We start from the raw sequence: 24,597 nt of genomic DNA, 5'->3' as shown, positions 1-24,597 counted from the left end.
TTCTGGCCAATAAGATATGAGGAACGCCGGCAGAAGGTCTTCTGGGGAGAGTTTCCTTGCTCTTAAAAAGAGATGTCCATTAAGAGAGACAGGCAGTCCTTTGTTCCACTGGACATTGTCATTTCTTTCTTTATTTTTTTTTTCTTGTGAAATGGATTTTGCTCTCTCACCCAGGCTGGAGTGCAGTGGTGCAATCTCAGCTCACTGCAACCTCCGCCTCCTGGGTTCAAGCGATTCTCCTGCCTCTGCCTCTGGCTAATTTTTATATTTTTAGTAGAAATGGAGTTTCGCCATGTTGGCCAGGCTGGTCTTGAACTCCTGACCTCAAGTGATCCGCCCGCCTCAACTTCCCAAAGTGATGGGATTACAGGCGTGAGCTACCGCACTGCCAGACATTGTCATTTCTGAATGTAATGACTGGGACTACAGCAGCCATGTCACCACCATGAGGCGCTATTGCAAGGACGTGCTAACACTCTGAGAGGAACAGCCAGAGAGGTGGAAAGGAGCTAGATTCTTATTACTCAAGCTTCTGATGTCATGCTTTTCTGTTACTTACAGCTTAACTGATAGAGCCAAAGAGAATGTCAACTTCAGTCCTCTGGCTATAGACTCAAGGCTAGACCATTTGAGTCCAAGCCCAGAGCATGTATCTAAATGCTACGCTGAAGAATGGGTATCAGGCTATCAACCTAGACAGACCCAGGCATGGTTCCGTCCCCTCGATCTTGGGCCCACCTGGTTTACTCCTAACATAGAAGACACAGGCCAGGGCCCAGGCCCAGTCCCACCACCCAACCCTGAATACAATCCCTGAAGGACAAGGATCCCAGCCAGGTCCCTACAATGGAATGCAGACGTCCTACCATGGAGGGAAGATTCTGTAGCCAGCCCCTGCCCCTTGGGAACCAAGTCTCATTTCATTCTCCATTTCCACTGCCTTCCTCTGCTGCTGCCCCATAAATCTCCAGTTTATTAATCCTTTACACGAAGCAGTTGGTGCAGGATCCTGATTTACTCCCTGTTCATAAAATGCAGAGAAATTAAAGATGAAAATTACCCAGAAGGACACCGAGCCTCCAGTGGGGAGTCCCAGAGCAAAATCCCTGGCCCCGAACCAGGTCCTCTCTGCCCTTCCCACCTTCGGGACTCAGGATCTGGTGATGTCATTTCATTGTCCTCATCCCAAGGGAAGCAAGGGGCTCTTTCCTAAGCTTCCACACCCTCCACCCCTACTTTGCACAAAGCAGGAAAGGGGGCGCCACCCTTTCCCTGAAAACCCATTTCAGAGTCTCCTATTTTTTGAAGATTTTCTTTTCTTAAATCCCTTGTGCTACATATGGTGTGGGGTGGGGAAGGTGCAGAGAATCAAGCTGGGGACAAAAGTTAGGAAGCTAATTAAAGCAACTCAAAGGTCAAAAGACAGCAGGGCAAGCTGGCTTATGCCTGCAATTCCAGCAATTTGGGAGGCTGAGAGAGGAGAATTGCTTGAGTCCAGAAGTTCGAGACCACCCTGGGCAACAGAGGGAGAACTCATCTCTATAAAAATTTTAAAATTAGCTGGATGTGGTGGCATGCACCTTTATTCCCAGCTACTTGGGAGGCTGAGGTGAGAGGGCTGCTTGAGCCTGGGAGGTGGAGGCTGCAGTGAGCCATGATGGCGTCACTGCACTCCAGCTTGGGCAACAAAGTAAGACTCTGTCAAAAAGAAAAAGAAAAAAAAAAACCCAAAACGTCAAAATCTGTAACAAATCCAGAGACATGACCAAGAGAGAGAATGGAAACTGACTACCCACCCAGGGGTCTCAACTTCTTAGATCATCCTCATTTCTCAAGCCTCAGCAACACCACCACACCCCAATACCCACCCAAACCCTCCAGGCACTCAGAGCAGCGATGTTCTCTAAACTCCAGAAGAACCTGGGTCCTCCTACAAGATCCTAGCAGCATCTCAAGACTGCCCAGGCTCCTACATCTTACACTCCACCCCAAAATTGCCTGCCAAATCCCACCTCTTTCCTAGAGGTCAAGGAGAGCCACAGGCAGACATCAAGTCTCCATACCAAGGACAAGGACTATCGCAGTTCAATGTGACAACAAATCTTTAACCCCACTACATGCCAGGGACAGAACTGGGTACTGGGTCTGTTTGACCAAGTCCCTCCTCCTGAGGCTCTCCCTACAGTTTTGAGGTTATAAGACTGTAATAAGTACAGAGAGTCAGGAAAACAGAAAGACAAGTCCCTCACCCCACCAGAGGGAAGGGAGTTCAGGGAAGGCTTCCTAGAAGAGATGTTATCTGAGTTGAATTGTGGAGGATGAGTAAGAGTCAGCCACACAAGGAAGGTAGGAAGGGTGCTGCAGTCGGAAAACAACATATGTAAAGACACAGAGGTGTGACACAGCACTGTGTGTTCTGGAGGCAGGAGGACCAGAAGTGGCTTGGTGCTACCCAAGCATAAAGTACAAGGTAGATTATAGAGGATGGGGTAAGGCTGCTGGGCCTTGACTCTGTGCTAATGAGTTTTGACTTTATCCCGAGGGCAACAGGAAACCGTTAAAGGGTTTCCGACAGGCAGGGACATGGTCCAGTTTGCACTTTAGAAAGATCCTCTGCCTGCCACAGCGAATGTGGACCAGGGAAGAAAACGGCATCACAGGCAATAAGGAGAAGAGGCCCAAGCCAAGGCAGAGGACCCCTGAGCAAGAAGCAGCTCTTCAGTCTGGGGGCACAGGCTGGGTCCACCCTCAATACCATTCAATACCACCAATGCCATGGATAAAGTCTGGATGAGACAAGCAAGAATGTGGGGACGTCCTGAGAGTTCCATGGGGGTGTGGAAATGGCTGTGCTGGAAGGAAGAAAAGCAGCTCGAACCCCAGTCCTCTGGCCCACAAAGGGTCCCCAGTGAGCCTCCGCGCCCCCCAGCTGCACTGGCTGTTCATGGCAGCTTCCTGTCCCTGCCTCCTGCCCCTGCTCAGCACCCAGCTCCTCTGCCTGTCCGGAGTCCATTTCCTCCACGTAAGAACAGTGGGGCAGAGGAGCTGAGCCAAGATGGGCAGCTCGCTGGAACACCCCGGGAAGAACGAGACTCCTGTCCCCACCATCTCAATCTCGATATTCACCTCAATCATTCTGAGGCCCCTCCATGTGCCCAGTATGGGTGGCATGACACTCCCTCACCCACCACCTCCTTCCCTGGTCCACTGGCAGCACCATCCAGGCACCCCCAGCTGTCAGAATCCTGGTGCCTGCGTGCTGACTGACACCTGTCACACTAGCTACTGTCTGTGTCCATTTCCATCAGACACAGCGCCTCATCCAGGGACGACGTTATCTTCGCTCCGAAGTCCAGTGCTCTCAAGATTCACAGAAGGGCCTGGGTAAAACATGGAGGAACGAACTCCCAGGTGGACTCTGCAGCGGGGTTTTCTTCTCAGGGCACCCCATCTATCAGAGAAGGTGTGTCCCTGATGACAGTGGGGTCCCACAGCTTGTCTCCTCCCAACTCACTCCCCACAATAAAAGACCACCTAGCTGCCGAAACGATACGCTTCAAATGGATGGTCTCACTGTTTCACCTCCAAGTAAGGGCATTAGCAGCACGTGGTGGTGCCCAGCATCTGCTGTTACCTCCAATTCTCAAATCCTCCTGCAGAGCAGTGACTACGGCTGCCATTTTACGGGGTAAGAAATGCCAAGCCCACCTTCCAGGTCCACTGGCCTGCGGAGAAGCCAAAGGGTGTGAGCTTGGGCAAGTGGGGCCACTCTCCAGCCTCTGTTTCCTCATCTGTAGAGTGGGATAACAAGAGGACCTGCTTCCTGGAGTCGTTTGGGAGAACTGGATGAGTAATCCTTGAAGACACTGGCCCGTGGCCATCTCCCACCGGGCCCAATGCTGTCTGGAGGGCTGTCTGCCACACAGCAGACGCTTCCTGCCCCCACCGCCCCTTCCTATGGGTGCCCAGGAGAGGACCCCTCCTGAATGATAAGTGAGCCAATAAATCAATCTTTTATCTAGGTAGGAATAAATTAGAATGAGAAGCTTTTGAGTTTGGTATCTTCTGCAGCATCAGATGTATTTTAATGTCATTAATTATGTATTAAGTATTTGAAAGGAAAAGACATCAGTATCCTATAGGATGTATTCGCATGGTAATAGAGGATTGATTCGATGCAGTATCTATACTGAGGCTACTGGGATTCAGATCCTGGGGCTTCGCAGTGGCGGTAAATCACAGCCACAAAAATCTCTGCAATAGTAAATAATAGTATCTGAATTGCTGGAGGGACTCTCAGCGCCTGCTGATGAGAGCTGGGCCACCACCCAGCCAGGAGGGCGTGAGTAGGGCCAGCCCCGCATCCCCACTGCTGCGAGCCCAGTTTTCTGGGTGGGAAACCCCCTCCCCAGCCCAGCGCTGAGGTAGGCCAGAAACACCTGCCCACCCCAGTTCACAGATGCCCCAGGGAAAGGCTGGAAGCTGCTTCCTAAACCTGGAGTTTGCTAAAGGCTTTTGTGCGATTCCTTCCGGGAGTCAGATGCTCATGTAGAAAGAAAATGCATGTGTTGCTTCTCAAACTGCAGGTTGTACGCCCCTTTCAATGAGGAGACCCACACACACACTCTCGGGGAGATGAAGACCACCAAAATCCCTGTAGTCTGGAGCCCAGGAGTACTGCCTGGAGGCAGTAGAGATGGAACCCTACCTGAGCAGCAGCGACAATAGTGTTTCACTGTGTGCCAGGCCAGGTCTAAAGCCACTGCACGATTAACTCATTTAACCTTCACAGTAGCCCGTGAGATAGGTTCTATCATAACCCTGACTGTACAGGTCAGGAAACTGAGGCAAGGGCATCTCCCCTAGATATCAGCATGTCTCACACCCTCCCCTTCTTCAGGTATAAGTTCAAGGCCACCTTTTCATTGCAGACCTTCCCTAACACTCCATTTAAAACTGCAACCCCACCCCCACCCATCACTCCCTCTTCACCTTTCCTCCTTTTGGCCACACCGCGTGTCACCTTCAAATAAACCATCTATAACTTATCTGCTTAGAGTCCGGCTTCCGCCATGAGAATGGCAGCTCCACAAGGGCAGGGGTTTGTGTCTGTCTTGCGTTGTTCACTGCTGTATGCCCAACAGCAAGAACAGAGTCTGCTACACAGCAGGTGCTCACTAAACATCTATTGAATGAGTAGAGGTTGAGTCAGGTTGCCCGAGATCACCTGCTTTTAAATGGCAGAGCTGGGATTCGAACCCAGGCACTCTGGTCTCTGACCCAGTGTTCAGAATGATCTCACCTCACTCAGGAAGGACACTCTCCTCTCTGATTAAGACCTGTAAGGCTGCCATGGGGGACCCAGCCTCCTCACTGCTGAATGAAAACTCCATAGGTAATGGTGAGCTAGGAGCCTTTCTGTTCCCCTGATCTGAGTTAGGAATGCCAGGTCCTCTGGCAATAGCTCCCATCTGACTCTTTGTGAACAAAGACCTGAAGACCTGAGCAAGGACCTTCTCCAAATAACTCCTATCATTATTGAACACTGAGAAGTCTCTCAGCTGCTCAAGAATGGCTGATGGCTCCCCACTGCCTGCAGGGGAAGGCCGAGACTCCAGCACCTGGCCCCAGTTGTGAATTGACTCACTGATTAACGATGGCTGAATCAGACCCTACATAGGCACTTTCCCAGATCTGCTTGGCCCCATCTGCCTCCCAGACCGAAACCTACCTTCTGGATGGAGAGCTAGGCCACGACTGCCCACGGTCTCATCTAACACCACGGGCTGTCCCAGCCTCCCCCAGGGTGAGGGCCGGGCTCTGGCACAGCCTCTACTGCACCCTCCTCAGAAGCCACAGCAGCTCCCATGCCAGGGTCTACCCACCGGCCATGTGGAGCACTGGATGCTCTCACCACTTCTGGGCCACAGGGCACGGGATTGGGCTTCTCCAGAGGCTTCCCAACAGGGTCGGGTGATAGCACCCGAAGGTGCAAGGGAGTTAATGCTCCATGGGGCAAACCTGGACCAATGAAATGCCAAAGAGCTAGCAGGTAAACTCCAGCCCTTGTACCTGCAACAAACTGTTCTGAGTCACAGGGGCTCCACTCGGCCTAACAGGAGCCATCCCTCATGACTCAGCAACCAGCTCCGTTTTCTCCCGAAGTGGCGGCTGGCGTTCGCTTTTCCTCCTCCTTTGACTCACTTTGCTTTCTCCTCCCCCTCTCCCTGCCCTGAGCTGCACCCCAGCCCCCTAATAAAGCACCAGCACAAAGCCTTTCCTCAAGCTCTGTTTTCTGGGGAACCCAAAATCTGCCCAGCTGTGGATGGGCCTGGGCGTCCAGCAGGGCCTTGCTCAGAGGAAAGACACACGACAGAAGATGAATGACTTGACTTTGAGAAGATGAGATTGTGCCAACCCTGGAACCAGGTGACAGTGGGGACCTGAATTTTTGGAGACACAGACAAGGGTGCACCTGCTTCCCCTGGTGGGTAGGCAAAAGCAGCCAAGCTCCCCTAGAGCTGGCCTGACAGAAAGGCGGCGAAGGGGCTCAGGCCTGTCGCCTGTCGCCTGTCACGTGTCTGAGGTGCTTCTGGTGAACAATTTATACGAAGCAATAAAGACCACACCATGGAACCTCTATTTTCTAATATGCCCTTGGGGACTAGTAATTCGGACCTTCACCAAGTCTTCGTCTTTTCTACGTTCCAGGCACTGAGCTAAGCCTTTTACCTGCCCTGTTCATTCAAGTTTCACAACCCTATGCATGATTAATTTTTTTTTTTTTTTTTTTTTTTTTTTTTGAGATGGAGTCTCGCCCTGTTGCCAGGCTGGAGTACAGTGGTGAGATCTCCACTCACTGGAGCCTCTGCCTCCCAGGTTCAAGAGACTCTGCTGCCTCAGCCTTCCCAAGTAGTTGAGATTACAGGCACCCGCCACCGTGCCCGGCTAATTTTTTGTATTTTTAGTAGAGATGGGGTCTCACTCTGTTAGCAAGGCTGGTCTGGTCTTGAACTCCTCACCTTGTGATCCACCCGCCTCAACCTCCCAAAGTGCTGGGATTACAGGTGTGAGCCACTGAGCCCAGCCCTTATTAATCTGAAGTACTATTATCACTCCCTTTTATAGATGAGAAGCAGGGTACTCAGACAGGTTAGGTAGCTGGTCAAAAACTATGTAGCTAGTTCATGGCAGAGGGGGAACTCAAATCCACATTGAAAGAGGTAATGTCTTGCATGTGATGACCCATAAGGAAGACACTTTTTGGGTACAGACCTCCTGGGGAAGCTTTTTGGATTGGTGTCTTCCGTGGCGTCAGAAATATTATTAAGTATGTATTATGTGTTTGAAAGGAAAAGACAGCTTTGCCTCCTTTGTTTCCCATAAGGCCAGCCCAGCCCCATGGCCCCTCCCCAGCTAGGGATGGGTATAGAGACGCTGAAACATCCGTGGTGGTCCTTCCCCAACAGGGGTAAGTCATAGGGGCCTGGCAAACAGGCAAAAGGCACAAGTTGGACTGTGTTATCCCTGGCTGTGACCTGCCCTCTTGGGATCTGGGCCGAACCAACTACCAGTGAGTAAGAAAATCGTCTCCTCTCCCAGCTGCTCCTCCCAGGGCCCAGGGTCTCTACCCACTGAACTAGGTGCTCTGCCTGGCAGACTGTCAGAGTGTCCCCGACACTGGAGGCCCAGGAAGGGGAGGTGAACCAGGAGGAGGGGCTGACGGAGCAGCAGAGGCTTCTGGGGCTTCTATCCTGCCCTAGCCCCCCAGTTCTGGGAGGGAGGTCTGGACCAGAAAGAATAAAAGGCAGAAAAATTCTTAATATAATGACCTTCAAGAAGAGTAACTACATTTTACCTTGAAAACCGCAGAACTGAAAGCACAGTCTGTATAGACAATGCAAATGATATGCAAACACGAATGCAAATGGACCAGGGACCCTGTCACCGTGGAAGCGTTTTTAGGCCCTGTGTTCCTCCAGAGGGAGGCAGAGGAAAACGGACAGAGGGCAATTAGGAAGGGCTCTGGGAACTGCAGGAGGTTTTTTTGGGGGGGAGGGGATACCATAGAGATCTTAGAGAGGACCCAGGTCCAGGGCTCCTGTGCACTGTGAAGCTTTCCAAACCCCCACAGTTCTCTGGGCATCCCGGCCCTGCAATACACACACACACACACACACACACACACACACACACACACACACGAGCACTCAGGCAGTCATGGAAACACTGACACACAGAGACACAGCCGCTCACAGGCACAAAGCACGCTACTCGGCCCAACACACAAAGACCCAGGCACAAAGACATACACACACGCACTGCCATCCCTATCTATACTACCACACAGAAATACACACAAGGATAACAGCAGGCACATACACAGATAGCACACAGAAACACACCAACCCGGACACAAGCGGAAACACAAACACAGCCAACACAGATGCACACATAGCCACAGTGACCACTGCAGCCAGTCAAATAACGCTATCTAGAAAAGAAATTTAGACATCCTGAATGCCTAGTCTGTGCCAGGCATGGTGCAGGACATTAAATCCTCATTTAGCCTTCACAAAGCAGCATTAACACATGGGGGTGGGCCAGACATACTGGCTTACACCTACCATCTCAGCACTTTGGGAGGCCAAGGCAGGAGGGTCACTGAGCCCAGGAATTCGAGACCAGCCTGGGCAACACAGGGAGACCCCATCTCTAAAAAAGAAAAAATTTTTTTCATTAGCCTGGCATGCTGGTGCACGCCTGTGGTTCCAGCTACTTGGGAGCTTGAGGCCAAAGGATCGCTTGAGCCTGGGAGGTCAAGGTTGCAGTGAGCCATAACTGTGCCACTGCACTCCAGCCTGAGCAACAGAGTGAGACTCTGTCTAAAAGGCAGGAAAGAGGGAGGGAAGGAGAGAGGGAGGAAAGAGAAGAAGTGATTGATTATTGGCCAGGTGCAGTGGCTCACACATGTAATCCCTGCACTTTGGGAGGCTGAGGCAGGCAGATCACCTGAGGTCAGGAGTTTGAGACCAGCCTGATCAACATGGAGAAACTCTGTCTCTACTAAAAATACAAAATTAGCTGGGCCTGGTGGCACATGCCTGTAATCCCAGCTACTTGGGAGGCTGAGGCAGGAAAATTGCTTGAACCCAGGAGGTGGAGGTTGTGGTGAGCCAAGATCACACCATTGCACTCCAGCCTGGGCAATAAGAGCAAAACTCCGTCTCAAAAAAAAAAAAGATTGATTATCTAAATATTATCCCTATATTTACTGACAAGGAAAAGGAGGCCCAAAGATGAGCTGATATGCTCATGCTTACCCATTAAGCAGCAGGAAAAGGCAAGTGAGAGACCCAACTCGATGACGACACAATGCTGCACCACTCCCTGCTGCCCTCCTCCTCATACAAGTGGGACAGAGAAGCTACTGTCAACTCCTTCCTCTTCCACCTCGAGGTCCTCTCCCGCCTGGCTTCCTCGGGGGTCCTTCAGCCCTTCTCTATCCTGCCCAATCATGCCTTTGGCCAGAGGGTGCTCTGCAAGACAACCTCACATTAATTCTGGCCTATGTATAATCTAGTTTAGAAATCTACTCAGAGAGGAAGGAAATCATTTATTTCAATGGAAATGGGACACAAGGCTGAATTTTCAGTTGCCGCTTGTCTCTGGGTGAAGAGACATAATAGAAGAATGACTCTTTCCCCAGAGTATACATATTCTAAGTGCTACCCTGCCCACCCCCTTCTACATACACACACACACACACACACACACACACAAGAAATGTGCTTTTCAGAGCAAAGAATGAATAATAATGCCACCCTGGGCAAGGTGCCTAGCCTCCAGATCTCAGTTTCCCCATTTGCCCCTGAGAGCAGGAGAAGCTGATTCCTGAGGCTGCTGTCTGCCCCACCCTGCATGCTCCCGGACAGTATAAGGGCCCCAGACTGACAGTTGCCCATGGTGTTTCCCAGAACTGTCCCCTGGCGTTGAGGACTCCCTGCTAATGCTGGGATCAGAGAGGGGCAAAAGCCTGGGCCCTGAGCCAGGGAGGCAGGACAAGGTCAGCCCCAGCACTGGAGTGAGGACTCACCCATCTCCGTCCTGGCAGCCTGAGACACACTCCATCCACTTGGTAACTTGAATATCCAGGGGTGCAGAAGGGAGGCCAGCTGGAAGGAGGGGCAATCTTAAAATACAACAAGGCCATGATCACTGGAAGTGAGCTGGAAGAGTTGTGAGACGCCAAATTGTTGGTTTTGAATGTATTTTAGGGCCTCAGACTCCCTTTCCAAATTAATATTCATAGGGACTGGCATGCCATTTATTTGCATATGTAGATTGCTGCTCATCCTCTGCAGGAGGAAAACGAGTTTTGGGGTGTTTTTATTTATTGTATTTATTTTAAGCTTGGATGATAAACCAGGCAGGTCAGGCAGGGGAAGGACAGGTTCCAAGGACAGGAGCGGGTTGTTTTTTGGTTTTGTTTTTTTTTTTGAGACAGAGTTTCGCTCTTGTTACCCAGGCTGGAGTGCAATGGCGCGATCTCGGCTCACCGCAACCTCCGCCTCCTGGGTTCAGGCAATTCTCCTGCCTCAGCCTCCTGAGTAGCTGGGATTACAGGCACGCGCCACCATGCCCAGCTGATTTTTTGTATTTTTAGTAGAGATGGGGTTTCACCATGTCGACCAGGATGGTCTCGAACTCTCAACCTCGTGATCCACCCACCTCGGCCTCCCAAAGTGCTGGGATTACAGGCTTGAGCCACCGTGCCCGGCCCAGGAGCGGGTTTTAAATCATTTTTGCTCTGAGGAAAGATAGGCCCTAGGTACACAGGGGTAAGTCACCTCTACCTTGACCTGCAGAATCAATTCCAGAACAGTCCTTCCGAGGTCACACCATGAAGCCCCTACCTCAGGAAGCATGGCCGCCTTACGTGGTCCCACACGGCCTCTAGAAAACCAAGCCTGTTGTCACTCAAGGTTACTAACCATCAGGAGGCAGGCATCAAGTCGGGCTGTGACTTGGGCCAAGCCACTTGAACTCCTTAAGATCCCATTCTGAGGACAAATAACCTGTTCTAGAAAGTCATAAAACACAGTCTAGCCAGGCGCGGTGGCTCACACCTGTAATCCCAGCACTTTGGGAGGCCAAGCCGGATGGATCACGAGGTCAAGAGATCAAGACCATCCTGGCCAACATGGTGAAACCCTGTCTTTACTTCACATACAAAAAATAGCTGGGCATGGTGGCACACGCCTGTAGTCCCAGCTACTTGGGAGTCTGAGAAAGTAGAATTGCTTGAACCCGGGAGGCAGAGGTTGCAGTGAGCAGAGATTACACCACTACACTCTAACCTGGCGACAGAGCGAGACTCTGTCTCAAAAAAAAAAACACAGTCTAGAAAATAAATGCACCTGAAAATTACTTGCTAAACCTCAAGATCCTAACAACAGGGGTCCTTGTTAGTCTCACACTTCATCTCTCCCAGAGTAAATACCACCTACTCCTCCCAGACACCCTCAAAGAAGGCTCTATGTCCTGCCCACTGTCATCCAAGTTCTTCTGAGGACCTGAGGCCCATTAGTGAGTCTTCTCTTCACTGGCTCTACCCTTCTTTTCTGAACCAAGTAACACATCTTACCTGCTCCACCAGAAAGCTCAGAGGCTACTGCAAGAATCCAGAGGTGTGCCGGGCGCAGTGGCTCAAGCCTGTAATCCCAGTACTTGGCGAGGCCAGGGCGGGTGGATCACAAGGTCAAGAGATCGACACCATCCTGGTCAACATGGTGAAACCCGTCTCTACTAAAAATATAAAAAATTAGCTGGGCATAGTGGCGCGTGCGTATAATCCCAGCTACTCAGGAGGCTGAGGCAGGAGAATTGCCTGAACCCAGGAGGCGGAGGTTGCAGTGAGCCAAGATCGTGCCATTGCACTCCAGCCTGGGTAACAAGAGCGAAATTCCATCTCAAAAAAAAAAACGAATCCAGAGGTTCCTGAATTATCCCAAAGTCCTGGAGATGCACCAAACACTGGGACACAGTGAAACACAAGGAAAAAAAGACTGGGAGAAGAGGGACCCACAGGTCAGGAGAACGTATGCAACAGAAGATGGACGTAATAGAAGTGATCTTCCCGCCTCAGCCTCCAGGATTGCTGAGACTACAGGCATATACCACCACGCCTGGCAATTTTTTTTTTCTTTTTTTGTAGAGATGGGTCTCGGGAAGATGTATGCAATAGAAAACATAGAGGGAAGAAGGCGACACTGCCCCTCACTTCTCTCATGCTGGCTAAGTCTAGGAAGCCACCCAACCTACCAGAGCTGTGCTTTCCTCATCTGCAGGGTGACACCAAGAATCCCAACTTCACAGGGTGGTTACAAGGCTCAGGTAAAATCTCTCCTAAAAATCACCTAAAGTAGGACCCAGCACTGAGCAGGAATTCATTAAATTTAGTCCCTTCCTCCAACTGAGGTTAAGAAAAAAGGGTGAAGATGAACTGATTTCTCAGGTAAATAATCTATTCCTATGATTTATTCATTCAATAAATAATGAAGTCCTATGTGCTTGCTGGACACGACCCTGGATATAAAGACAGATAAACCCACCCCCAACTTTGGATCCCAGGGGTCTTATATCCAGTTGGGAAGACAATAAACATACCAACAAAATGGTATCGATGATACCAGCAGTACATTAAGTACCAAATTTGTGGTGTGGGCAATAATTGCTACAGAAGTTTGGGGGAAGGAAAGATCGATGCTTCGAGATCACTGTGGGCTCCAGTAGTGAGGGGAGGTCTCCTGAGGATGCAGGGCTAACGCTAGTCTGGAAGGAAAGGGTGATTTGGATTAAACACAGGGAAAGACAGGACTTGAAGCTGAGTCAGCCATAGTGGTGAGCCCTAGCAGGGAGCAGGTAAGGACAGGGGAGGCAGGATGCAGGCAGATTGTTGAGACTTTCAACTCTCTATTTGAGGAATTTGGGCTTCATCCGGTAAGTACTGTGGGAAAAAAATGTAAGATAATGAGTTGATAAAAACAATGTTTTAGGCCAGGCACAGCAGCTCACTCCTGTAATCCCAGCACTTTGGGAGGGCAAGGTGGAAGGATCACCTGAAACCAGGAGTTTGAGACCTGCCCGGGTAACATAACGAGACCGGTCTCTACAAAAAGAGGAAAAAAAAAATTCGTCAGGCATGGTGGTATATGCCTATAGTCTCAGCTGCCCTAGAGGCTAAGGCAGAAAGATAGCTTGAGCCCAGGAGTTCAAGACTGAAGTGAGCTATGATCGTACTACTGCACACCAGCCTGGGCAAGAGTGTGATCCGTCTCCAAAAACAAACAAACAAAAAACAGTGCTTCAGTATGATTTGAAGGGAAAGAGATGGGGGGCTGGAAACTGGCTCCCAGAGCCACGTAAGGGATTTGCAGCCATGGATTCTGGACTCATTGCAGAGACTCTACCTCTGCAGTAGAATTTGCAAAAACTATCCTATTTACAGAGCCCCCACAGACTACTTCCAAAGACACATGTCCCCACATACACCCATGCACTATGCTCTGAGGATGGCAGAGTAGAAGGCAGTGCCATCACCTGGAATGAGATGGAGAGGGCCTGAGCAAGAGGATGTCTCACGTCAGAAGGGAGAGAACATATCCAGGAAACATCCTAAAAACAAAAGGCAACTGGGCGCAGTAGCTCACGCCTGTAATCCCAGCACTTTGGGACCAGGAGTTCAAGACCAGCCTGGCCAACATGGTGAGACCCTGTCTCTAATAAAAAATACAAAAATTAGCCAGGTGTGGTGGTGCATGCCTGTAATCTCAGCTACTCAGAAGGCTGAGGCACTAGAATCACTTGAACGTGGGAGGCAGAAGTTGCAATGAGAGATCTCATGCAGAGATCACGCCACTGCACTCCAGCCTGAGTGACAAGAGCAAGCTTCCATCTCAAAAAAAAAATGATTTTTTAAAAAAAGGCAAGTCGATGCTTGAGTATTGCAAGCAGAGTGTGTGGAATGGGGGTGGTGGTACACGCTCAGGTTTTGAGCCCAAGCATCGGGAAAGATGGTGTTGCAGGTGACAAAAGTGAAGAATCCAGAAGGGGAGATGACTCGAGAGGTGAAAAAACATTAGATTTCAGTTTAGGCATATAGGTTTCATGATGGCGGCCAGGCATCCAAATATTGCTTTTAATAATAATATCTGCTCAGGGCAGTGGCTCACACCTATAATCTCAGCACTGTGGGAGGCTAAGGTGTGTGGATTCCTTGAGCCCAGGAGTTCAGGACCAGCCTGGGCAATATGGCAAAACCCCATCTCCACCGAAAAAAAAAAATACATATATATACAAAAAATTAGCTGGGCGAGGTGGTAACACCTGTAATGCCAACCACTTGGGAGGCTAAGGTGGGAGGATCATTTGACCCAAGAAGGTCAAGGCTGCAGTGAGCTAAGATTGCAACACTGCACTCCAGCCTGGGCAACAGGAGTAAGACTCTAGCTCAAAACTAATAATAAAAATAATGATATTTTAGGAGTTGAAACGTGGCTTGAGATACAGAGATTGAATGGTCCCATTTTACCACTGAGAAAAAAAAAAAAAAGCAAGAGGAAGCAAGTTTGGTAGAAGGAGTTTATAACCTACTCATACTTAAGTGCTGAAGTTTCAGAACATGCACCATGAACCACCTCCTCCGGGAAGCCCTCCCTAGCTACGAGGGCTCCTATTGATGTCATGCTCCTTCTATAGTGGTGGGTCTGCACATCATGATTATTTATTCTCTAGTTCTGTTCTCTATTTGATGGTCTTGATGGTCTAGTCCTCACATATTCCCTGCAATTAGACGAGTATAAATTCTTTGATTCAGAGATCAATCTACAAATAATCTTCTACTCTCTTGTACTAATCAAGTATAATTATGGAGCCAATTCAGATTTACCTTCCCAGAAATCCCCATCCTGCATTCAGTAAACTGAGGCACAAGAGGTGAAAAATAGGGCTTAAAAGGAGTAGAAAGATCATTCAAACCCATGTCTTCAGCTCTATGGCAGTTAGTTGCTCCTTTCACCCTTCCAAAAGAATCCTAATTTGGATCCTCTCTGAGGCCCAGCACACAAATCAAGATTGTTCTAGGTCAAGCCAGGTGCTGTGGTGTGCATCTGCGGTCCCATCTACTCAGGAGGCTGAAGCAGGAGAACCCGTTGAGCCCAAGAGTTTCAGGCTACAGTGAGCTATGATAGCAGCACTGTACTCCAGCCTGGGCAACAGAGGGAGATCCTTTAAAAAAAAAAAAAAAAAAAAAAAAAAAAAAAAAAAAAACGATTGTTCTAGGTCAATTACAATGATTTCCTTCTCTTGCCTGTGGTTGGCTTAAGCATGACACATGATTCACAGATCTGGCCAATAAGACAAAAGGGAAAGTCTCCTGAGGGGTTCTGGGTAAGAGTCCCTCCTGCCTTTTCTGGCTCTGCTCATGATTGTGAGGCTGTAACACCTAGAACTGTTGCCACCGTCTTGTGATCGTGGGAACAGGAAAGATGAAAAGCATCCAAATCTTTGATGATGCTGTTGAACCACTGAAAGAACCAACTATAAGGAAGACATGGCCCAGACCTCTTGTCATAGGAGATACTAAATTCCTTATTGTTTCAGCCAGTTGAATTCAGCTTCTCTGTCACTTGCAGCCTTCATTCCCACTCCAATCAAGGGCTTTTGTCACAATGGATACCTGAGCTAACCATTATAAAAGATATATAACAAGTAAAAGCCCTGGCTTCTGCTCTCACTGTGCCTTTCCCAAGGTTAGACAGTCAATAAGTATTTATATTTGATTAATTGATCTTCCCAATGCTCACCAGATATAGGGGATATATTCCCTGAAGGCATCTTTCTTCCCTTTACTAAGCCTCACTGATTCTAAGTTTCGGCCTCACATTTTGACTGTGGTCTCAACGTTACTGACAAGGTCCTTCTCCATGGTCTCCTCCCACCTTTGAGGATCAAACTGAAAGCAAGGTACTCACACTTGGCCCAGAGAGACCATCGGCGAAACTCAGCATTCCTAAATATTTGTTCTTTGAAATGTCTTTCAATTAGATCTCACCCAAATGTTTGAGAGCCAGGCTGAATTCCAACTTCCTGCTCCAGAACAGACATGTTGAGCCTGCATAATTACTGCAGCCAGCTTTATTTGCTATAAAAACATGGATTTTTGCTCCTTCTCAACTATAAAATAATCAATAAATAGCATCCAGATGAAAAATGCCGGCGTTTAGGAGAACAACTCTTTTATGATTCTTTTCTTTCGGGTCTAATTAACACATTGGGGATAAAGTGTGCTGTTACATTTACCCGACCAGCTATGCGGAAACGCAAACTCTCCTCTTCCTGCTGAGATACAGTTTTATATCAGAAAGACAGGAAGACAGACAGACAGAGTTTCAAAACATTTTGAAATGCTCAAGAAACAGACCTGTGAACCTGTGATGTGGACTTCCTTCAGCCCCTCTCTGTTCACACTGACTGTTCAGTTGCTCCCCCCCCAACCCCTGCCGCTTCCTTAAGAATACATTACATAGTTACTGTCAAATGAAATAGATGGTCCCATTAGCAGGAGAAGCAATCTCTCTGATTTTCAGTCTTTTAAATAAAGAAAAGATTTTTTTTTGGACAATGACCACCCAGACCATGAAAGTTTCATGAGGGGCTCTCAGAGTGGATGACACCTTTTCAATTACAACAGTGCTATAATAAACCCCCACAGCGCCACCAGGGATGGAGTCTACATCCAATACACGACACCTATTTATTCCCTAATTACATTGCAATATATTCTCTCTGTGTGTGTGCTGATGAAGATAAAATATTCTTTTAATTCTATGGCCTCCTGGGGGGTGAGGGGGAGGGGATGCACATAGCAAGTCCTATGAGTTCCTAGAACTAAATCACAGCCTTCATTCCAGGCTCCCCAATTTTGTAATCTCAAAAAATAAAATCATTCACTTTCCCTCGTTCTACCACATTGGTTTTCAAAGTGTGGTCTCCAGAACTAGAGCATCAGCATCACCTAGGAACTTGTTTAGAAATGCAAATTACTGGACCTATTCCACACCCACTGAGTCAGAACGTTGGGAGTGTGGCCTCGTAACACGTGTTTTCACAAGCCCTCCACACTGAAATCTGAGCATCACTACTGTGCCAGGAAGAAATGCATTTCTAAGAAGAAATGATCAGCATTTTAAATTGAATCGGGTATCAGGGACACCTGGATTCTATATGGGCTGGGCCCCTCTTACTGCACAGCCTTCCCAATCTGCAGATCCAGGCCTCCATTTACCCATCTGTACAATGGAGCTCCAGAGCACACCAGTTGAGGATGCTGAAATTTAAGAGGGACATGGTTACCTGGCACCAGTCTCTACGGATACCTAGCAAGATCATAGTTGCCAACATTCACCAGCTCCCTGCCACTGTAGCCTGCTTGGCAGCAGTTCTTCGATGCTGCATCTAAGGTCACACTGCAGCTGCCTCTGCGTTACTCCTGGCAACCAGGAGCTGGGGTCATGGGTAAATTGCACAGCCAACAGCTTCAAACCTTTCACCTTGGAGCCTTGAGCCACTAGAGGGGAGATTCAGATTTCTGTTATATTGTCCCATTTTAGGACTTCTTCAGACATCATTTACATATTTGCCTCTGTTCTATAACTAGACTTTAAGCCTATGGAGGACAGAGCTTAGAATGTCAGCATCACTGCCAGGCGCAGTGGTTCACGTCTGTAATCCCAGCACTTTGGGAGGCTGAGGCGGGTGGATCACAAGGTCAAGAGATCGAGACCATCCTGGTCAACATGGTGAAACCCCGTCTCTACTAAAAATACAAAAAATTAGCTGGGCATGGTGGCGCGTGCCTGTAATCCCAGCTACTCAAGAGGCTGAGGCAGGAGAATTGCCTGAACCCAGGAGGCGGAGGTTGCGGTGAGCCGAGATCGCGCCATTGCACTCCAGCCTGGGTAACAAGAGCGAAACTCCGTCTCAAAAAAAAAAAAAAAAAAAAAAAAGAATGTCAGCATCACAAGGTATGGGACACTTCCTGTCTGATTCATCACTGTATCCCAAGGGCCTAGACCAGCGCCTAGCACAAAGAAAGAGCTCAAGAACTATTTGCTGACTGCATGTTCCTGCTTTTCATAAGCCCAGAACACTGAAGTAGCTAAAAGTTATGGTTGGGAAGAGGCAAAAGGGCTGGGCAAGAGGCAAAAGAAGAGGCAAAAGGTGGCTCCTGCCTGTAATCCCAGCACTTTGGGAGGCCGAAGCAGGACGACTGCTTGAGGTCAGGAGTTCGAGACCAGCCTGGCCAACATGGTGAAACCCCGTTTCTACTAAAAATACAAAAATTAGCCGGGTGTGATGGCACACACCTGTAGTCCCAGCTACTTGGGAGGCTGAGGCTGGAAAATCACTTGAACCCAGAAGGCAGAGGTTGCAGTGAGCCAAGATCATGCCACTGCATTCTAGCCTGTGTGAGAAAGTGAGACTCTTGTCTCAAAAAAAAAAAAAAAAGGGAATGGGGGAAAAAAAGGGACGGATCAAAAGAATGAGAATGATTGAAACCCCTGGGAATCGTGAGAAAGGAAAAAAGAAGCAAAAGCCAGAATATTGCCCATCTGACTCCAACACCCTTGGCTCTGCCTTGGGGCACTGACTTGCCAGCCAACTGCTCACTCTAAGTCTAGGCCGAGAAGACTTCTGGGGCCGCGTTCTAAGCTTGCACTCTTTGAGCAACTGGCTCTTGTAGCTTCCCTAGTGATTCTCACTCAGAGGCCCAGTGCTCATTGGCCCTTACAGTGCTGTGCTTTGACCAGCCACTTAACTAGCTTTCCCGCCTCCTTCTTGGGACTCATCCCCCTGTGTCCTGACAACCCTCCTTCCCCACCTGGAAACCTACTGAGGATCAGCTCCTAATCTTGCCTTCTCCAGGGACCATCCCTAATCCAGCCCCTCCCGAAGTGATTTCACCTGAGAATGCCGACTTGCACTCACTTCCTTGACTACAAATCAATGGCTCCTCTTTCCCTATAGATGGCACCTGATGGGGCTGAGCCCTCTGTGTGGCCTCCATTTACCCCCAGGGCCCGGTGCAGGGACAGAACAGGTATGCAACAGACTGTCACAAGAGTGATTTATCCTGGGAGATGCTCCCAGCACAGCACCTAACCTGAAAATCCAGAGACGGATCCTTTGCCTCTAACCTCACACACACCCAGGCCCGGAGCCTGTCAAAGATGTGCAGTGGCCTGACTGGGAGCACCTGCCCTGTGCGAAGAAAGCTGTAAAGTTCGCGTGGAGTACTAGAAAAGGACCTGACTCAAAAGTCAGGAGACTTGGTTTACCTACTCTTCCTCCGTATAGCAGCTCTAAGCAGGGCTTTTCACTTCTCAGGACCTCAGTTTGCTGATCTGTGAGTGGGAGGAAGCGGCAAAATTGCAGTCCTAGACCTGGAATTTCTAGCGGCTTACACAAAATGTGAGCAACGGAGAGAGCGGGTGCATAGTGTGTACCAGGAAAATCCGCCAGAGGAGCAGAGGATGCTCACCGTCTGTTCAATGCCCTCGGGGCACCCCGCCCAATCTGCAGGGAGCGACTGCAGAGAGACCCTCTCCGCAAAGCCCCGAGTTTGGTCCCACGAAACCCCCTAAACCTCTGAAGAGAATCTCCCGACAGCACCCCAACAAAGAGAGCTGCTGGACCGGGTCTCCGCTGGCTCCGAGAAGCCGCAGAGGTCGGCGAATCCTGCACCTCCGACTCCGGGAGCTTGTGGGACAGAGCCCCCGGACAGGCTCCAATTGCCCCGGCCTGCCGCCGCGCGCCGCCCCACCCCCGCAGCCCGGGCTTTAACCCCTGTTTCCCCGGCAGAGCGCCGGAGGAGCGCCGGTAGCCGGCACGAGGACCCCTGCCCAAGCGAGCCGAGATGGCCGGTAGCCCAAACCATCCCAAAGGCCTCCTTCAACCCGCTGAAGACCCGGTTCTCTCGGCTCTTGGAGGGATGGAGGGTGGGCGATCCTGAAAAGGACCCACTTTGAAATATTTTTCCGGAGAGCATCACCACCCGGGAGACAGTCACACTGGCCTCGCAGCGCCGGCTGCGGTGCACGCATCCCGAGATGCGGCTGCCGCGGGATGGAGCCAGCGAGTCCAGGTCCAGGAGAAGCCGCCCGGGTTCGGGGGCTCCGGGGACCTCCACGCCGAGGCTCGGCGCTCCCAGGCTCAGGACAGGTGATGGCTGCGTCCCACTAATGAGCCTTGACGCCCGCGAGGAACGATTCTATTTTTAAGTAGTATTTTTTTTCTAACAAATTAGGAAAATAAACCAAGTCCAGGAGGAAGGCGGCTGCGCACGGCAGGTCCCAGGAGCCACAACCACCACCCATTTCCCCACCTCCAACACTACCGCCCACGGCTGGGCGAGAAGTTGGGAACTTCGGGACCACGCTCCAGGCGCTCGCAGAGAGTGACTCGCTTCTCCTTTAACTTTGGGAGCCAGGGTCGCCGCCGAGGGCTGGAAGGCCGTCCAGGAAGCCAACCCACATGGCCGTCCGGGTCCTGCACTTCCCGGCATAGAGTAAAGGGGACGGGATGAAAAAGAAATAGGGTGATACATATTCTGTTTCGCTTCTCCCAAAAGCAAAAGGGTGCATGGCACCTGCTGGGGCTTGGAGACCAGGAGGAGCACCGCTGGCCACTGCGGGGAACCTGCCGCGTCCCCGCAGGCTCTGCGTCCCGACCCCAGCGGGGAAAGCGCCGGTGCAGTGCACGCAGCCCGCGTACCCAGAGCAGCTTGAGAGCGGAGTCCCCAGACTCAAGGGGGTGGGTGGGCGCCCTCCCCGGAACACCCGCGCCTTGCGGCTGCTCTCTGGTCTTCCCCCGCACGTGGAGGCGCCGCGGACGCTGCATCCCGACTGCGGCCGGAGGGCTGCGCCTGCCTACACCGAGGCGCCCCCACGTCCTGCTCGAAACCCCTGGCGCTCCCGCAAGCCCCGGCATCCACTTCCTTCCCGCGCCAAACTTGGCTTCGGCAGCCGGGACCCAAGCAGGGCGGCCGGGGATCCACGGAGCTGGTGAAAAGTTAGTCGCGGAGCTGCAAAGTCCCCTCCCCGGGGTCGGAACCTCCACTCCCATGTCCCCTGGTGCGCCTTGGAGTCCGAGGCTCCGCATCCTCGCGGTCCCCACCGTCCCCACCCAGCCACCTACCTGCTCCCGCGGCCGGCCCGGGGCTCGGCCGGCCAGTCGCGCGGTCCTGTACCCAGGAGCCCGAGCCGGGCCAGAGCGCCGGGCAGGAGCTGGAGCTGCGAGCAGCCGGGCGGCGGGCACCGGGAGCTACTGAGCGACTGAGCAAGCGAGCGGGCGGGCGGCTGGAGCCGCGGCGGCTGCTGCTGAGCCAGCCCCCACTCGCTTAGTCCCTCGGCCCCTCCCTCTCCTTCCCGCCCAGCCTCCCTCCTCCCGGCTCGCAGCTCCCTCCCTCCGCTCTCCCGCACACCCTCCCTCTTTTTTTTTCCTCTTTCTCTCTCTTTGGTCCTTTCAGCCCCTGCTGTTTTGCGCGCGCTCGTTCGTTCTTTTTCCTGTCTTCAGTCTCTCTCTTCAGCATGCCTTTGGATTCCCCTTTTCCTCCGATTCAACCCTTTCCAGCATCTCACCTCATTCCTCCCCACTTTCGTTCTTTTGCTCGTTTCTCTTGCTCCCTTGTTTCTCTATTTTCTATTTTCTCCTCCTTCTAACCTTCTCGAGGGTCTACTCTCCCTTCTCTTCCCTACTCCGCCTTTCCTTCGTGCTATGGTTGGGAGATCCCGGGCGTGGGAGTGGGGGTCGGGGGGTTAAAGGGAGCCAGGGGCACCCCCAGGCGGTGCTCCTAACAGGCCGAGGACTCAGAGGGACGGGCAGGGCTGGAGATAGGGACTCAAGACAGGAGCTTGAGAAATGTCTGGGCCAGGGAAATGGCAAGAAAAGCAAAGACCTCAAAATGTTAAGACCCAAGTCGGGCTGAGCCGTGCCTGGTGAGATGAGTAAACTGAGACCCAAGGAGAAGAGGACAAGAGACTTGCCTTGCCAAGGTCTACTACAGGCAAGGTCGAGACGCCCACTGCTCCTTGCAGCCTGGGACTGGGCTCCCGCACTGATGCGGGGAGTGCGAGGGCACCAGAGTCCGGTCAGCTTGTTCCCGTCCCTTTGCTTGCTCCTGCGCTCACGTCCCTGGGGCCTCTGGGAGGAAGCCTTCCCCCTGCCCCCTGCGACAGCAACTGGGGCCACCTGGCTGCTCCTGGACACTCCTAGTGAGGCTGAGCCGGGCGGGGGTAAAGACCTGGCTCTTACCTCCCACCCCTCTCCAGGAAAAGCAGACTCCCAATCACAGGCGATAGGAATGATAGCATGGTACTTTGTTCGTGGGGGTTGCCTTCTTTTGTCCTTGAACTAAAACCGGAGCGGGAAGGCCCAGGCTTGTAAAGGTGGCCATACACAGGTGGAGAGAGGAATTTTTGCAAATAAATCAGGCCTAATGCCTGAGACTGGGAGCTGTGTGTCTGTCCGTGTGTCTGCACACCTAACCCTCCCAGGCCTTTCTGGGTCTGATGGGGCAAGTCCCTCCCCTAGAAGCTATTCCTGGCACTTCCTCATTTCAGCCCAGTGGCGTCCGGAGGAGAGACGTGGAGTCTCTGTTCCCATGGAGTCCACCCTGTGGCCCCACACGACCAGGATTCTCCTAGTTTCACCCCTTATTTCTGGGGCCAGAGTTTGCTCTCCTTCTGTGCTACCAATCAGAAGTAGTACCTCCACTCAGCCCCTGGGTAAAAATCTACTTTGGGGTGCTGGCAAAACTCCGCACAATATTCTATTCGTTCCTCACTTTGGGATATCAAATCAAGTCCATAAAGCCCGGCCTGGGCCTCTGTGGTTCACACCACAAAACCAGAAGAAACATCTGCTGAAGGCTAGGACTCGGTGGGGCATGCGGAGTGCCCCACAGAGTCCCCAACAGAGGGTGAGTGCCACTTTAAATTCCCCCTTCAGAGCCTCCCTGCCTCACCTGAGTCCTGACTGTGGGCAAATCTTAGGGCTGGCATCATTTCCCCACCTGATTATAAAGAGGCTGAATTAGATGTTCTCTAAGATTTTCTCCAGCTCTGAGGTGCTACAGTTTGTAGATATCATAGATGCCAAATGTGTATGCCTGCTCCACCACTTACTGTGACACCAGGCAGTCACTAACCTGTTTCCCTATCAGTAAAATGGGAATGATGACCATACTGTGAGCTGTGCCAATGAAACCACATAATGCACCGAAGCACAGGTCCTGGCACAGAGTAGCACTTGACTACTGTGAGCAATTAATACTGCACAAGGAGGCCAGGCACGGTGGCTCAAGCCTGTAATCCCAGCACTTTGGGAGGCCGAGGCGGGTGGATCACGAGGTTGAGAGATCGAGACCATCCTGGTCAACATGGTGAAACCCCGTCTCTACTAAAAATACAAAAAATTAGCTGGGCGTGGTGGCGCGTGCCTGTAATCCCAGCTACTCAGGAGGCTGAGGTAGGAGAATTGCCTGAACCCAGGAGGCGGAGGTTGCGGTGAGCCGAGGTCACGCCATTGCACTCCAGCCTGGGTAACAAGAGCGAAACTCCGCCTCAAAAAAAAAAAAAAAAAAAAAAAAAAAAAAAAATACTGCACAAGGTAGGATTTTGCATATCTTTGCTTCATCTTCACATTTCCATTTTCATTATGAGTTGCAATTACCCCCATGCGCCACCACTCTCCCTCTCTGTGGTAGCCATCCACTTATAAGTCTTGGACTTCAATTCTGGTAGGTTTAGGAAGGTAGACAGGACTTTCTGAATAACCATCTCATTCCATCTCAATGACCAATAAATAGGAAGCAACTCCCTCCCCCTTCTCTTACACACTCACACCTGCCAGGCTTGAAGTGTGCGTCTGAGGATTGCTGGCTCCCTCCACGCTGGGCTGGGGATTGCCTGGTTTTCTGCCACACTCTAAAAAGCCACATCGATCTATAAAGCTGCACCTTCCCTACCCAGATGGCAGGGCTCCAAGGACACATGTCCCAACAGAGCCAGAAACACGTTTAGCAAACATCTCTGAGGTTGGCTCGGGGTCACGTGGAGCCCACGATACATCATTCATTTGTCAGTCTCTGAGTGCCTACTTACAGGAGGTGCCACTCCGAGCAGCCCACTGCCATGTCCACCTTCAACTCAGCTGCAACAAGTTCATTTGGGAAGCTATGCCATCTAAGACCATGCTACTCATTGAAGGGCATATTTGAGATAAAAATCCACTGTTCTGGCCGGGCGCGGTGGCTCACGCCTGTAATCCCAGCACTTTGGGAGGCCAAGGCGGGTGGATCACGAGGTCAAGAGATGGAGACCATCCTGGTCAACATGGTGAAACCCCGTCTCTACTAAAAATACAAAAAATTAGCTGGGCGTGGTGGCGGGTGCCTGTAATCCCAGCTACTCAGGAGGCTGAGGCAGGAGAATTGCCTGAACCCAGGAGGCAGAGGTTGCGGTGAGCCGAGATCGC

At 51.0% G+C, this 24,597-nt stretch overlaps 1 protein-coding gene across 3 annotated transcripts in view; it reads right to left on the bottom strand.

The window, feature by feature from the left end:
- Positions 1-21,404, bottom strand: part of MEGF11 (multiple EGF like domains 11) — a 398,263-nt gene extending 376,859 nt beyond the window's left edge. For all 3 annotated transcript variants that reach the window (XM_074392772.1, XM_039468640.2, XM_039468641.2), the window contains exon 1: positions 21,259-21,404. The gene's annotated coding sequence lies outside the window, so the exon portion shown is untranslated. The remainder of the gene's footprint in view (positions 1-21,258) is intronic.
- Between the last annotated feature and the right edge of the window lie 3,193 nt (positions 21,405-24,597).

This window comes from Saimiri boliviensis, chromosome 2 (assembly GCF_048565385.1).
Source record: "Saimiri boliviensis isolate mSaiBol1 chromosome 2, mSaiBol1.pri, whole genome shotgun sequence".
NCBI classification, from domain to species: domain Eukaryota; kingdom Metazoa; phylum Chordata; class Mammalia; order Primates; family Cebidae; genus Saimiri; species Saimiri boliviensis.
The sequence above is the reverse complement of the archived record's forward strand: the minus strand, read 5'-3'. Positions and strand labels throughout refer to the sequence as shown.